Source organism: Solanum stenotomum, chromosome 11 (genome assembly GCF_019186545.1).
Source record: "Solanum stenotomum isolate F172 chromosome 11, ASM1918654v1, whole genome shotgun sequence".
In the NCBI taxonomy this organism is placed as follows: Eukaryota; Viridiplantae; Streptophyta; class Magnoliopsida; order Solanales; family Solanaceae; genus Solanum; species Solanum stenotomum.
Window position 1 is genome coordinate 25,408,861 of NC_064292.1, and position 15,957 is coordinate 25,424,817.

Sequence of the window (15,957 nt, forward strand, 5' to 3'; positions counted from 1 at the left end):
AACACTGAAGCACAAATAGCAAGCACAAAACTCACATGCATTCGATTTCAACCACATATTTAAAAACGGGGTTCGAAAATCCAATCTTTAATGCCGAAAAATTTGAAACGCTAGAAAGCAAAGTAATCCCCGAGCAAAAGATCCCAAGTAAAATGAGAACAAAAAATACGGGAATACGAAAAATATAATATCGGTTGTGAGAGTGCGGAAGTTGAAAAGTAAGAAAATGAAGAGAATTTGAATTTAAAACGATTGGCCCTTTTTAAAACTCTTTAGTTCGTGCACCAGTCGACGAAGTAAGTCGTGGTCATCGAACCACTCAACGATGCGCTAAGTATCACTTTAGCTCGCTGAGTTTTACAANGGTGAATTTTAGCATCGAGTACCCATGATAAGTAATTATTTTCAGAAATGTCAAGTGCCACGAACTTTGATAAATTCGACATGATAAAACTATCATAGAAAATAATTAAATTAGACTAAAATAAATAGTGAGTAAATAATTTATTAATCAACTTTTTTTTATCAATGATAATAACGTGACACATGTTATTGTACAAAGTAACATCAACTAGTAAATTAATGTGTTAGTATCAAACTTTCTAGCAATTTAAATGGACATTCTGCCTAACATATAACTTAAATAATTTCTAGCAAAATTGCTAGAGAATTTTTTTTATTAAAATAAAAATTTAACTAACTTAAAATAACATAATTTACTTTATGATTAGGTGAGAAATAAACTTTTAGACTTATATATAGTCCATTGTATAACTACCAAAATATACATGCATTGTTTAACACCTTAACATTTCATAATATGTAGTGTATTATATTAGAGTGATTAATAATTAGAATTAAGTGTATGAATACATACCAGAAGCTTAACTTGGAAAAATCGAAATGATGTTAGAGTTTTGTGCTAATAACGTGTTGTAGAACTTAAGAACAAAAGAACAATATAAAGAGGAATCAAGAATTAAAGATGAACTTTAAACTTGTTAATAGGGTCAGGTCAGACCGACCCAGACAAAAAATCATCGGGCTATCGAACGGGGCTGGGCCGAGTCCCCCACTAATGGGTCGGTCCAGAATCAATAGCACAAATACCTGTCACGCCCCAAGCCTATAACCTGGACATGGCCAGTGCTCGAGAACCATCGCAGGTCTTTGTAAAACACCGAAAATTCTATGACTTAAGTTAGAGCCTCACATTATGAATAATGACTTAAAAATAGTCAAAATGATATTTATAAACCTAAACTAATGTAATTGACTTGGTTTGGAAATGTAAAAGTCTAAACGTCAAGAAATGACCACGACGTTCGGAAACTAGAGAAGAATGTGTTCTAGTGTGTCCTTAGGTTTTGGGCAGGTTTGGGAGTGTCGTATGATGGTATAATCTTGTAAAACGAGTTAAAATAGGTAAATATATGTTTATAGGGTCAAAAAATTCAGATACGATCCCCCAGGATCACCCTAAGGGGACCCCAACCTTAGACAAGCAAGCTGCCAAGACAGCTTGCAAATTGCTCTTGGAGGGAACAAGGGCGCGTCGCGACTTGCTCCCCTAAGGAGCAAAAAGTTTGTTCATGACGCGGTCGTGTCGCGGACTCTACTGTCTTGAAATTTAATTCCAAATATCTTCAGGGAACTGCTCCGCGTCGCGGACTTGTTCCGCGACGAAAATGCAGAAATTCAGAAATCTATTTTTACTTCATTAAAGAATCCACTTAAGTGAGGGGTATTTAGGGTACTTTAGGGGACGTGTATATAATGATTTTTAAGTCAATTTATCTCACTTTTATTACTCAAACACAAAACCCCAAAGATCTAAACCTAAAGTTCCTCCTTCTCTCTACTCTTTCTCTCTTCTCAAGAACTCCATTAAAGAAGATTGGAGCTTCAAGAAAAAGACCATCTCTCCAAGGTTTCAACCCATATTTTCGTGGTTAATTCGTCAATAAGGTATGGTTGCTTATCACTCTTGGGATTCCTTTCCCCAAGAGGCCCCTTCAAGATGAGTTTCAAAATCTCCAAATTCTACGTTCCAATAAAAAAATGTGGGTCTTCTTTCTAAAGTGAAATTGATATTATAAACTGAATTTGATTGATGTTATATGAACAATTATGAATGAATTTAGGTTGTATTGGTGGTTTCTTGAAGAATTCTCCATGAGACCCATGTTTCTCCTTCTTTTCCTAATTCTAACCCTAGTTTGTGTTGGATATTAAATGAAGGCTATGAATTGAATGTGATGTTATGTAATTCAAGTTTGTATGATGATTCTACCCTAGGTTATGTATAATTTCTATGAAATTAGGGTTGAGTCTTTGAATGAAGCCTTGAAGGCTATGGAGGGACTATGTCAATTGCTTATATTGATGATTGATTATGTTATTACTTCATGAATTACCTTGTATTATGTATTGGTTATGAATTTCTTGGTAATTGAAGTATGGATGTCCCACTAAGGGCAAAAAGGTTTGAAGGTTGGTTCTTCTTTGAACTCAAGTATGAAAGGTGAATTACTTAGATTGTAATGATGCTATAGCTAATGTGTTATTGTGGTGTTGATGACCTAGTTTCCTCTCCTTAACCCTATACACTTGAATTAGCTATGAAGTATGTATGTATATTATGGGATGATTGCTATATGATTGAAAGGTAGTTCTCATGATTGTAGTGTAATGTAAAGTAAAGGTTTAGTCACTTGCTAAGTGTCTCTAAGGTGAAAGGATTGTTACTCACTTATGAACACATATGAGTTATTATGGTAAGATGTCTACATAAGAGTCTAGTAAAGGCTAATGTGAACTTATGTGATGACTAAATATGATTACTAAAGGGAATTAGATGCTTAGCACTGAAAGGGCATGTAAATGAGATGGGGGTCTCACGTTTAGTAAGTCCGGCTCCCCACATGGGTTTCCTCACGTTTAGCAAGTCCGGATTACCTACGGTATGTGTTGTCTCATGAGATGAAAACCCCCACGTTTAGTAAGTTAGGGTTTCTAGAAGCAATTTCCTTGACCCTTAACTATGTTCCCACATAGGACTCTAGCTTAGGGGATCCACCTATATAGCTATGTACGAATGGTTACACCTTAGGCAAGTGTTAACCCTCTCTTTTCGGTGTGGGAGTAGAACACCAGATTCCATGTAGCTCTCATGGTCTATGTCGGTTATTGCAATATTTACCTAATGTAAAAGTAAATGAATGTATGAAAGGTGTGAACTCTTACTAGGGCTTTCTTAAGGGTTTCTACATATTGTAAGGAAGGGTATGAGACTTCTCTTGCACATTGCACTTGTGGGATCCTAAGAGATGGTTGTAGTAGTGTTCTCTTATGATTATGATTATTATGACTTATGTATGTTGAAGCTACATTATGTATGATCATTATGAATGTGGTAAGTTATGATGAAATATGATATTATGAACGTATGCATGAAGTAGGTTGCTTAATGTGATACTTGGCTTTGAATAGGGTTATGGGGTTCTATTTTTTGCATTGCACTAGTATTGCTTGGATTGTCTACATGTTGGGATGATATTATGTTGGTTTGGACTATGATACTTAATTTGTGTGCATATTGGATTTACTTGGCAAAAAGCATTTTTTGAATAAAATGTCCTTTTATGCATGTTTCAATGGTTTTTATCCATAGTAGCCATACTTAGTACGTGTGTTGTACTAACCCATATTTTCTCCCTTTTCCCAAACATTTAGGTTCGGGCCATTGAGGATTCAAGCTTACTTCTCAAGACACTTGGAGTTACTTCCCCAAGTTGGTGAGTCCTCAAGTCTGAGGACAAGACCCTATGATCTAGCTTCTATGTTTAGTTCTTTTCTTATGTTGAAGACATTGTTATACTTCCTATTTTCAATACTTCTTATTGATGTAAGGGCTAAGTCCCATTTTCGATACTTGTATGTCTAGGTGGTGTATTGTGACGAAGTTAGATTCTATTTTTCATATATGAAGTGAAGTTGAACTTCCAAAGTAGAAGTTTTAAATTTTCCATGATTTTATTCTATGATACATGTTATGATGAATGCTAAGGGCTTGTATAAGACCTCTTCGAGGTCGAATACGCCGGTAACGACTAGGTGATGTTCTCGGGTCATTACAAACTTGGTATCAGAGCATAGGGTGGAGAATAATGTAGGATTCATGTCACAAGATACCACGTCGAGTAGAGTTTTGTTCATGGGTGTGAAGCGCGCTACACTTATGAATGAGAGGCTACGAGATGCTTAGGAACTTTCACTATTTTGTTATTCCATAGTTGTGCCTAAGAGTCCTAACTCTATTTAGTCCTTTTCTTCTAATCCTTCTCTTGTGCTTATAGGCAATGAATACAAGAAGGAACAACGCAAGGAGGGCCGGTGAGGAGAATGGGAATGAGGCGGTTCCCCCTCAAGCTCCTCAAAACCCTTAAGTTCCTATTGAAGAAGGGGCTATGTCTAATGTTGAGATAAGGTCGGCTATTAATAGTTTGACTCAAGTGCTAGCCACTCAAGTTGCAAGGGATGCTAGGGTGCAAGTGAACCCCAATGCTAGCACTACCGCTTCTAGGATAAGGGATTTCACAAGGATGAATCCCCCTACTTTCTTTGGCTCCAAAGTGGAAGAAGATCCACAAGGGTTCATTGATGAAGTGTTTAAGGTTCTAGAGGCTATGGGTGTGTCTTCTCAAGAAAAGATGGAGTTAGCCGCCTATCAACTCAAAGATGTGGCACAAGTGTGGTATGAACAAGGGAAGGAGGGAAGACCTATTAGAGAGGGTCCGATAAGTTGGGCTACTTTCAAGATGGCTTTTCTTGATAGGTTTTCCCCCTTGGAACTAAGGGAGAGGAAAATGCAAGAATTCATCAACCTCCGTCAAGGGGGTATGAGTGTGAAGGAGTATGGCCTCAAGTTCACTCAATTGCCCAAGCATGCTCTTACTTTGGTGTCGGACTCTTGAGCTACAATGAACAAATTTGTTATGGGTGTATCCGATCTTGTGGTGAATGAATGTAGGTCGGCTATGCTAATCCCAAGCATGGACATTTCTCGCCTTATGGTTCATGCCGAGCAAATTGAGGAGCAAAAGCTTAAGCGAGTTGGTAGAGAATTGAAGAGGTCAAGGGCCGATGATGGAAGTTGTTCTAAGGTTAGATTTGAAATCCAAGATAAGCCAAAGTTCAAAAAGAGGTTTTCCAACCAAGGTACTCCTAACACTCCAAGGGTCAACAAAGGTAAAGTGTCTACCCCCAAGCCTCAAGAAGCAAGAGGTGGTGGTCCTTATGTTGAGAAGCCTATTTGTGCAAATTGTGGTCGAAAACATAAAGGCAAGTGCCTAGTTGGCACGGGCATTTGCTATGGTTGTGGTAAGAGCAGCCACATGAGGAGGGAATGCCCTATGCTAAAGGCTCAAGGAAGGGAAAATGCTCAAGCACAAGCAAGTGGCCCAAATCCCGATCCTCCTAAGAAGAATCGCTTCTATGCTCTCCAATACTGAGGTGATCAAGAGAGCTCTCTGGATGTCGTGACCAGTATGTTGCAAGTATTTTCAATAAATGTTTATGCATTGTTGGATCCCGGTGCCAATTTGTCTTTTGTAATCCCTTTAGTGGCTATGAAGTTTAATATGCTTCCCGATGTCTTAGATAAACCCTTTTCGGTTTCTACCCCGGTGGGTGATTCCATAGTTGCTAAAAGAGTCTATAGGGGTTGTCCAATATCATTGCCCAATAGAGTCACTTTGGTTGATTTGGTGGAACTTGATATGTTAGACTTTGATGTTATATTGGGGATGGATTGGCTTCATGCTTGTTTTGCGTCCATAGATTTTAGGACCCGAATTGTGAAGTTTCAATTTCCTAATGAACCCATTTTAGAATGGAAGGGAGGAAATTCCATTCCTAGGGGAAGGATTATTTCATGTCTAAAAGCTTGTAAGTTGATTTCTAAGGGTTGTCTCTATCATATTGTGAGGGTCAAGGATCTTGAGTCCGAGATTCCTCCTTTGGAGTCGGTCCCCGTAGTGAAGGATTTTTCGGAAGTCTTTCCCGATGACTTACCCGGGATTCCTTCCGAACGGGAAATAGATTTCGGCATAGATTTATTGCCGGATACATAACCCATTTCAATCCCTCCTTACCGGATGGCCCCGACGGAGTTGAAGGAATTAAAATCTCAACTCAAAGATTTGTTGGATAAGTGTTTCATCCAACTTAGTATATCCCCTTGGGGTGCACCGGTGTTATTTGTGAAGAAAAAGGATGGATCTCTTCGTATGTGTATTGATTACCGACAATTAAATAAGGTGACTATTAAGAACAAGTATCCACTCCCTAGGATTGATGACTTATTTGATCAACTTCAAGGAGCGAGTTAATTTTCAAAAAATGATTTAAGGTCGGGTTATCACCAACTTAGGATGAGAGGTGTTGATGTTCCGAAAATAGCCTTCCGAACAATATATGGTCATTTTGAGTTCTTAGTGATGTCCTTTGGTCTTACAAATGCCCCGACGGCTTTCATGGATCTTATGAATCGTGTGTTTAGAAATTTTCTAGACTCATTTGTTATTGTCTTTATTGATGACATCTTGATATACTCTAAAGGTGAGGATGATCACATGAATCATTTGAGGATAGTATTGCAAGCCCTCAAAGATCACCAACTCTATGCTAAGTTTAGCAAGTGCGAGTTTTGGCTAAGATCGGTTGCTTTCCTTGGTCACATTGTTTCTAGTGAGGGTATAGAAGTTGATCCAAAGAAAACCAATGCGGTCAAAAGATGGCCTAGACCTTTGAATCCTTCCGACATCCGAAGCTTTTTGGGTTTGGCCGGTTACTATCGGAAGTTTGTTGAGGGATTTTCATCTATTGCATCTCCATTAACGGCGTTAACTCAAAAGAAGTCCAAGTTCGAATGGTCGGAATCTTGTGAAAGGAGCTTCAAATTGTTGAAAGATAAGCTCACCTCCACTCCGATTTTGACCTTATCGGAGGGCACCGAAGGGTTTGTAGTATATTGTGACGCTTCCCAAGTGGGTTTGGGTTGTGTCCTCATGCAACATGGTAAGGTTATAGCTTATGCCTTGAGACAACTCAAGGTGCATGAGAAGAATTATCCAACCCATGACCTTAAGCTAGCGGCCGTAGTCTTTGCTTTAAAGATTTGGAGACACTATCTCTATGGGGTACATGTGGATGTGTTTACCGACCACGAGTCTTCAATATGTTTTTAACCAAAAAGAATTGAATCTCCGACAAAGTAGGTGGTTGGAACTCTTAAAAGATTATGATATGGGTGTCCTTTACCACCCCGGAAAAGCAAATGTGGTTACAGATGCTTTGAGTCGTATATCTATGGGTAGTGTGTCATATGTGGAAGAAGAGAAAAAAGAGTTAGCCTGTGATGTACATAGGCTAGTCCTGTTGGGTGTCCAACTTGAATATTCCCCAAAAGGAGGTGTCATGGTCCGTCGTAATTCCGAGTCATCGATTGTTGTTGACGTGAAGTATAAGCAACATCTTAACCCTATTTTGATGGAACTAAAAGAGTCGGTTCTCAACAAAGCAATAGAAACTTTCTCTCAAGGAGAAGATGGGGTGCTTAGGCACCAAGGAAGATTATGTGTGCCGGATGTGGATGGCCTAAGAGAAACAATCTTAGAGGAGGCCCATGGGTCCTGATACTCCATCCATCTGGGAGCCACCAAAATGTATCGTGACTTACGTGAGATTTATTGGTGGAACGGAATGAAAAAAGACATAGCAGATTTTGTGGCTAGGTGCTCAAATTGCCAACAAGTCAAAGCCGAGCACCAAAGTCCGGGAGGTCTAACTCAAGATATTGATACCCCCACTTGGAAGTGGGAAGAGATCAATATGGACTTCGTGGTAGGTTTGCCTCGAACCCGTAGGCAACATGATTCCCTTTGGGTCATTGTGGATAGATTGACTAAATCAGCCCATTTCTTTCCCGTCAAGGTTTCTTATTCGACGGAAGATTATGCTAAGTTGTACATTAAGGAGATTGTGAAATTGTATGGGGCCCCGTTATCGATTATTTCGGATAGAGGTGCCCAATTTACTTCCCATTTTGGGAGGTCTTTCCAAAGTGGGCTTGGTACTCAAGTGAAACTTAGTACCGTATTTCACCCTCAAACGGATGGTTAGGCGGAACACACCATCCAAACCCTAGAGGACATGTTGAGAGCGTGTGTCATTGACTTCAAAGGTAATTGGGATGACCACCTACCTCTAATAGAACTTTCCTACAACAATAGCTACCACTCAAGTATTGCAATGGCACCCTTTGAAGCACTTTATGGTAGAAGGTGTCGATCTCCGGTTGGGTGGTTTGAAGTAGGTGAATTTTCTCTTCTTGGTCCCGAGGTAGTCTATGAGGCTACGGAAAAAGTTCGACTTATAAGAGATAGGTTGAAAACGGCTCATAGTTGGCAATAGTCTAATGCGATAATAGAAAGAGAGATCTTGAATTTGAAGTAAGTGATTGGGTTTACTTGAAGATCTCACCCATGAAAGGGGTGATTAGGTTTGGTAAGAAGGGGAAACTTATCCCCCGGTATGTTAGGCCTTATGAGATCTTGAAGCGTGTCGGAAAGGTCGCTTATGAGTTGAAATTACCCATTCAATTAGCCCCAGTTCACCCGGTGTTCCATAATTCTATGTTAAAAAAGTGTATAGGTGACCCGGTGTCCATTCTCCCTCTAGAAGGTTTAAAGGTAAATTAGAACCTTTCTTATGAAGAGGTTCCGGTAGAAATCCTAGATCGTCAAGTTAAGAAGTTGAGGAATAAAGAGGTTGCCTCCGTAAAAGTCCTATGGAGAAACCACCTAATTGAGGGTGCAACATGGGAGGCCTAGGCCGACATGAAGTCCCGCCACCCTCATCTTTTTCCTCTTACTCCTAGCCATAGTTGAGGTTAGTAGTCTCTCTTAATTTGGTATAAATTGAAAAAAAATTATGTGTGTTGATGATTATGACATGATTTCCTTGTATGTGCATATTTTTGTGAAAATTCATGCTTAAAGTTGTATTTTGAGTTTTTATGAATTTTGTTTCACATGGTTGATATTGCATCCATAGATGTTGTGTGATGTTGTCTTCATGAGAGTTGTAATAAGCATACTTGATGTTGTCTTGTTAAAGAAATGTCTTGTTGATTGCTTAATATATATGTTTATGCTCATTGAATATGGAGAAGGTAGTTCCTCCTATACATATGTGAAGTAAAGAGTTTTGAGCATAGTGATGTTGTGGATTAAATTCCTATATGATATGATGATTTGATGTTGTTGATGTGACTGGTTGTTGTGCTGCTAGTTTGAGTCATTGTCTCCCTAGAAAGAAGTCCAAGTGACATTCGGGGACGAATGTTCCTAAGGGGGGGATATTGTAATACCCTGGAAATTCTATGACTTAAGTTCGAGCCTCACCTTATGAATAATGACTTAAAAATAGTCAAAATGATGTTTATAAACCTAAACTAATGTAATTGACTTGGTTTGGAAGAGTAAAAGTCTAAACGTCAAGAAACAACCACGACATCCGAAAATTAGAGAATAATGTGTTCTAGTGTGTCCTTAGGTTTTGGGCAGGTTTGGGAGTGTCGTATGATGGTATAATCTTATAAAAAGAGTTAAAATAGGTAAATATATGTTTATAGGGTCAAAACATTCGGATACGATGCCGCGGGACCACCCTAAGGGGACCCAAGGAGGACCCCAACCTTGGACAAGCAAGCTGCCAAGGCAGTTGCAAATTGCTCTTGGAGGGAACAATGACGCGTCGCGGACATGATCCCCCAAGGAGGAAAAAGTTTGTTCGCGATGCGGTCGTGTCGCGGACTCTACTGTCTTGAAATTTAATTCCAAATATCTTCAGGGAACAGCTCCGCGTCGCGGACTTGTTCTGCGACGAAAATGCAGAAATTCAGAAATCTATTTTTACTTCATTAAAGAGTCCACTTAAGTGAGGGGTATTTTAGGTACTTTAGGGGACGTGTATATAATGATTTTTAAGTCAATTTATCTCACTTTTATCACTCAAACACAAAACCCCAAAGATCTAAACCTAAAGTTCCTCCTTCTCTCTACTCTTTCTCTCTTCTCAAGAACTCCATTGAAGAAGATTGGAGCTTCAAGAAGAAGACCAACTCTCCAAGGTTTCAACTTGAATTTTCGTGGTTAGTTCGTCAATAAGGTATGATTGCTTATCACTCTTGGGATTCCTTTCCCCAAGAGGCCCCTTCAAGATGAATTTAAAAATCTCCAAATTCTAGGTTCCAATCCAAAAATGTGGGTCTTCTTTCTAAAGTGAAACTGATATTACAAACTGAATTTGATTTATGTTATATGAACAATTATGAATGAATTTAGGTTGTATTGGTGGTTTTTTGAAGAATTCTCCATGAGTCCCATGTTTCTCCTTCTTTTCCTAATTCTAACCTTAGTTTGTGTTGGATATTGAATGAAGGCTATGAATTGAATGTGATGTTATGTAATTCATGTTTGTATGATGATTCTACCCTAGGTTATGTATAATTTCTATGAAATTAGGGTTGAGTTTTTGAATGAAGCCTTGAAGGCTATGAAGGGAATATGTCAATTGCTTATATTGATGATTGATTATGTTATTACTTCATGAATTACCTTGTATTATGTATTGGTTATGAATTGCTTGGTAATTGAAGTATGGATATCCCACTAAGGGCAAAAAGGTTTGAAGGTTGGTTCTTCTTTGAACTCAAGTATGAAAGGTGAATTACTTAGATTGTAATGATGATATACCTAATGTGTTATTGTGGTGTTGATGACCTTGTTTCCTCATCCTTAACCCTATACACTTGAATTAGCTATGAAGTATGTATGTATATTATGGGATGATTGCTATATGATTGAAAGGTAGTTCTCATGATTGTAGTGTAATGTAAAGTGAAAGGTTTACTCACTTGCTAAGTGTCTCTAAAGTGAAAGGATTGTTACTCACTTATGAACACATATGAGTTATTATGGTAAGATGTCTACATAAGAGTCTAGTAAAGGCTAATGTGAACTTATGTGATGACTAAATATGATTACTAAAGGGAATTAGATGCTTAGCACCGAAAGGGCATGTAAATGAGACGGGGGTCTCACGTTTGGTAAGTCCGGCTCCCCACATGGGTTTCCTCACGTTTAGCAAGTCCGAATTGCCTACGGTATGTGTTGTCTCATGAGATGGAAACCCCTACGTTTAGTAAGTTAGGGTTTCTAGAAGCAATCTCCTTGACCCTTAACTATTTTCCCACATAGGACTCTAGCTTAGGGGATCCACCTATATAGCTATGTACGAATGGTTACACCTTAGGCAAGTGTTAACCCTCTCTTTTCGGTGTGGGAGTAGAACACCAGATTCCATGTAGCTCTCATGGTCTATGTCGGTTATTGCAATATTTACCTAATGTAAAAGTAAATGAAGGTATGATAGGTGTGAACTCTTACTAGGGCTTTCTTAAGGGTTTCTACATAGTGTAAGGGATGGTATGGGACTTCTCTTGCACATTGCAATTGTGGGATCCTAAGAGATGGTTTTAGTAGTGTTCTCTTATGATTATGATTATTATGACTTATGTATGTTGGAGCTATGTTATGTATGATCATTATGAATGTGGTCAGTTATGATGAAATATGATCTTATGTGCGTTTGCATGAAGTAGGTTGCTTAATGTGATACTTGGCTTTGAATAGGGTTATGGGGTTCTATTCTTTGCATTGCACTAGTATTGCTTGGGTTGTCTACATGTTGGGATGATATTATGGTTGTTTGGACTATGTTACTTAATTTGTGTGCATATTGGATTTACTTGGCTAAAAACATGTTTTGAATAAAATGTCCTTTTATGCATGTTTCAACGGTTTTTATGCATAGTAGCCATACTTAGTACGTGTATTGTACTAACCCATATTTTCTCCCTTTTCCCAAATATTTAGGTTCGGGCTGTTGAGGATTCAAGCTTACTTCTCAAGACACTTGGAGTTGCTTCCCTAAGTTGTTGAGTCCTCAAGTCTGAGGACAAGACCCTATGATCTAGCTTCTATGTTTAGTTCTTTTCTTATGTTGAAAGACATTGTTGTACTTCCTATTTTCAAGACTTCTTATTGATGTAAGGGCTAAGTCTCATTTTCGATACTTCTATGTCTAGATGGTGCATTGTGACGAAGTTAGATTCTATTTTTCATATATGAAGTGAAGTTGAACTTCCAAAGTAAAAGTTTTAAATTTTCCGTGATTTTATTCTATGATACATGTTATGATGAATGCTAAGGGCTTGTATAAGACCTCTTCAAGGTCGAATACGCCGGTAACGTCTAGGGGGTGCTCTCGGGTCGTTACATTCCCCAAGCAAACCCTTGGTCTGGCTCAATACTCAGCGGAAGACTTACTCTACAACATTGAAAACTCAAATGCAAAGATTAACTCATAAGACCTTATTATAATGATAGTTTAACTCAATATAGTCTGAAATACGCAATATACATAATTTTTCAACTCAAAGTGTTTAAAACATAACAAGGGACAATGAAAGACTCCTCATACTACTATTTTCTATGAAGCCTCTAATAGTATGATATATATCAAGACAATATCCACGACATCTTAACAAAACAAAACCATAATGTGAAGCCCTTCAGAAAGCAATGAGGCTCATCAAAGCTAGTTGAAATGCGATGGGATCAACAAAGCGTAGATTGGTGATCTTGAATACCTGTATTTGCATCATGAAATGATGCACGCCAGATAGCGTCAATACATTGAATGTACGAGCATGTAAAGGGAATACTGAACATAGGGATATATTGTTAAAATGATAGAAAGGGAAAACATGCTTACCTCAACTCAACTCAATATGAAAGCAACAATAAAAGATGCAATATATATAAAGCTTTTAAAACAATAGCTAAAAACTCAAATGTATATAAAAATACAATAATAACTTTTTACTCTTATTTGGGAGATTCTCTAACCGACAACCATTACTATGAGCTACATGATGATACAACGTCTCGCCAACGCTGCCAGAACTGTCCTATACCTTGCCAGGGTATAGAACATCCTCAACTAAGTGGATCCATTAATCTATGCTTAAAAACAATAAGGAATCATCTAAAAAGTATGATCCTTTACCCATGTTGGCATACATATGAGGATTTTGAGTTGTCTGAACTCATCCCTATATCGGTGCTCAATACTACTCTGAATAATATATAACTCATGCTCAAATGTTTAAAAATAGAACTCTTCCTCAATTTGAGATAATTACTCAAAAGATCCTCTTAAAAGAGGTAATACTCTGAAACTTTATAAACTCCTTTAGAAATTGGTGTTTCTTTCTTTTAAATTGTAAAAGTGTTACATACTTAGGAATACTTAGTTCCCTTATATTCATTTTGAGACATGAAATTCAACTCTCCTCATTCTCATATTCATTTACTCAAGTCTTAAAACAAGTTATAGATAATTGCAAAATACTTCTCAAAATGACGTTCTTGAACTTTCTTCTTAAATTTTCATTGATTTGAAAATGTAAATAAAGAGATGTGATTAGGATATGCATGATATCTCAAGGATTAATGAAGACTTTAAAAGTGAATATCAAGAAGAGAACTCCAGTACGATGCGAGGAAAAACACACGGAAAGAAGGATGGAAGGGTAAGGGTTATGACAACCCTGGCGCATTGAGTGGCCTGGGGCGTTAGCCCCAAAACTACTGAACATTGTTTGGGGCACACAGAGTGGCACACCGCGCCAGGCCCCAAACTACTGGGCAGTAGTTGTAACACCTTAGAATCTAGTAGGCTAAGCAAGGGACCAAGTGAGAAGTCACAAGCCAGGACATAGCATGGGCACCCTTCACGAAGGCCCAGACGAGCCGTGAAGGGCACTAAGAGGCGTGGTGTAGCCTGTGAAGGCTCACAATGTTGATCCAAATAGGGCTCCCTTCCGAAGAGAACCTAGACAGCTCGTGGTGAGCACCATGGCGCGTAGTGATACCCGTGAAGGGAGAGGCAGTAGTCCCTCTCAGGCTGTTAAGCTTGAAATAACTCTTGAAGCTTTCTTCCTTTTCTCCTATTGAAACCCTTCTCTCAACCCTAAGCGTTTATGAATGAATGAAAACTAATCTCAATCAGTTTAGACCCCTATTTGGGTGAAAAAACGTTTAGGCCTAATGGGGTAAGGAAAAGACCAAAATACCCTTCTTTGAATGGAAGAAATGCCCTAACTAGAGAGGCTGCACTCAAACATGCATAACTCCTTCATCCAAACTCGAAATATAGCAAACTCGGTGGCATTGGAAAGAGAACTCAAAGACCTTCAATTTTATACCTTATAGGCCACCTAACTTCTTATTTGCTGAAAGTTATGTCATTTGAAGTTGACCCAAATCTAAAAACTGAAGTTTTTCTTATACAAATCTCTTAATGACTTTTTGAAGTACGAGATGTTAAATTATCTCCCCCTTAGGAACATTCATCCTTGAATGAGATCACAGTAAGCCAAAAAGGGAAAAGGGGAAGCATCTAACAACCCCAAATCAAGTACACAACAAGTAATTCACACAACTCAACATATTAAGGTAAAGAGTACTTTTACAAAGAATTAGTACGTTGGTTTGGAATTTCTCCGGAAACAAAGAGATGTGGGTATCTCTTCTTCATATCCTCCTCTGCCTCCTAAGTAGCTTCCTCAACAAATTGATTCCTCCATAAGACCTTGACTGATGCAACCTTCTTGGTTCTCAACTTGCAAACCTGACGACCAAGAATCTGAACGGGTATCTCCTCATAAGATAGACGGTCCTTGATACCAATATTCTTAGTAGGTATAATAAGTGAATGATCGTCCCTACACTTCTTCAACATAGAAATGTGGAATACCGGATGGACTGCTGCTAACTCTTCTCTTAGATATCTTGTAAGGACTAATATACCGGGACTGAGTTCCCCATTCTTGCCAAATCTCATAACACCCTTCATGGTTGAAACCTTCAAGTAAACCCAATCATCCACCTCAAACTCCAAGTCTCTTCTCCTAACATCTATATAGGTTTACTGATGACTTTGCACTGTCTTTATCCTTTCATGAATAATCTTCACCTTCTCTCTGGCATGATAAACCACATCTGGTCCTATCAACTCAACTTCACCAACCTCAAACAACCAATAGGAGATCTACATATCCTCCCATAAAAAGCCTCATAAGTAGCCATCTGGATGCTAGAGTGATAGTTGTTATTGTAAGGAAACTCTGTGAGGGTAAGTGATCATCCCAATTACCCTTGAAGTCTATGAGACATGCCCTCAACATGTCTTCTAAGGTCTGAATTCTACGCTCTGCTTGACCATCAGTCTGAGGATAGAAAGAGGTAGTAAGGTTCACCTTTGAACCCAAACCTTTCTGGAAAGACTTCTAAAACTGAGCGGTGAATTGTGCCCCTCTATCTGAAATGATGGACACATGAACTCCATGGAGTCAGACTATCTCTTGAACATATAACCTAACATAATCTTATGTCGAAAAGGTAGTCTGTAGCGGCAAGAAATGAGCTGTTTTAGACATCTAATCTACAATAATAAAAATTGAATCATGCTGCCTGCGAGATCGCGACAAACTAGTAATGAAATCCATATTGATCATCTCCCACTTACATTCCGGAATATCTATATTTTGAGCCATACCACTGTGCCTTTGGTAATCTACCTTGACTTGTTGGAAATTTGGGTAATTAGCAACGAACTTTGCAATACACATTTTCATACTACTCCACCAATCGACTTCTCTCAAGTCACAATACATATTTGTGGAATTGGGATGGATCGAATATCTGGAGCTATGATCTTTTTCCATGATCCTCTCTTGGAGTTCGTCTACCCTTGGTACATACA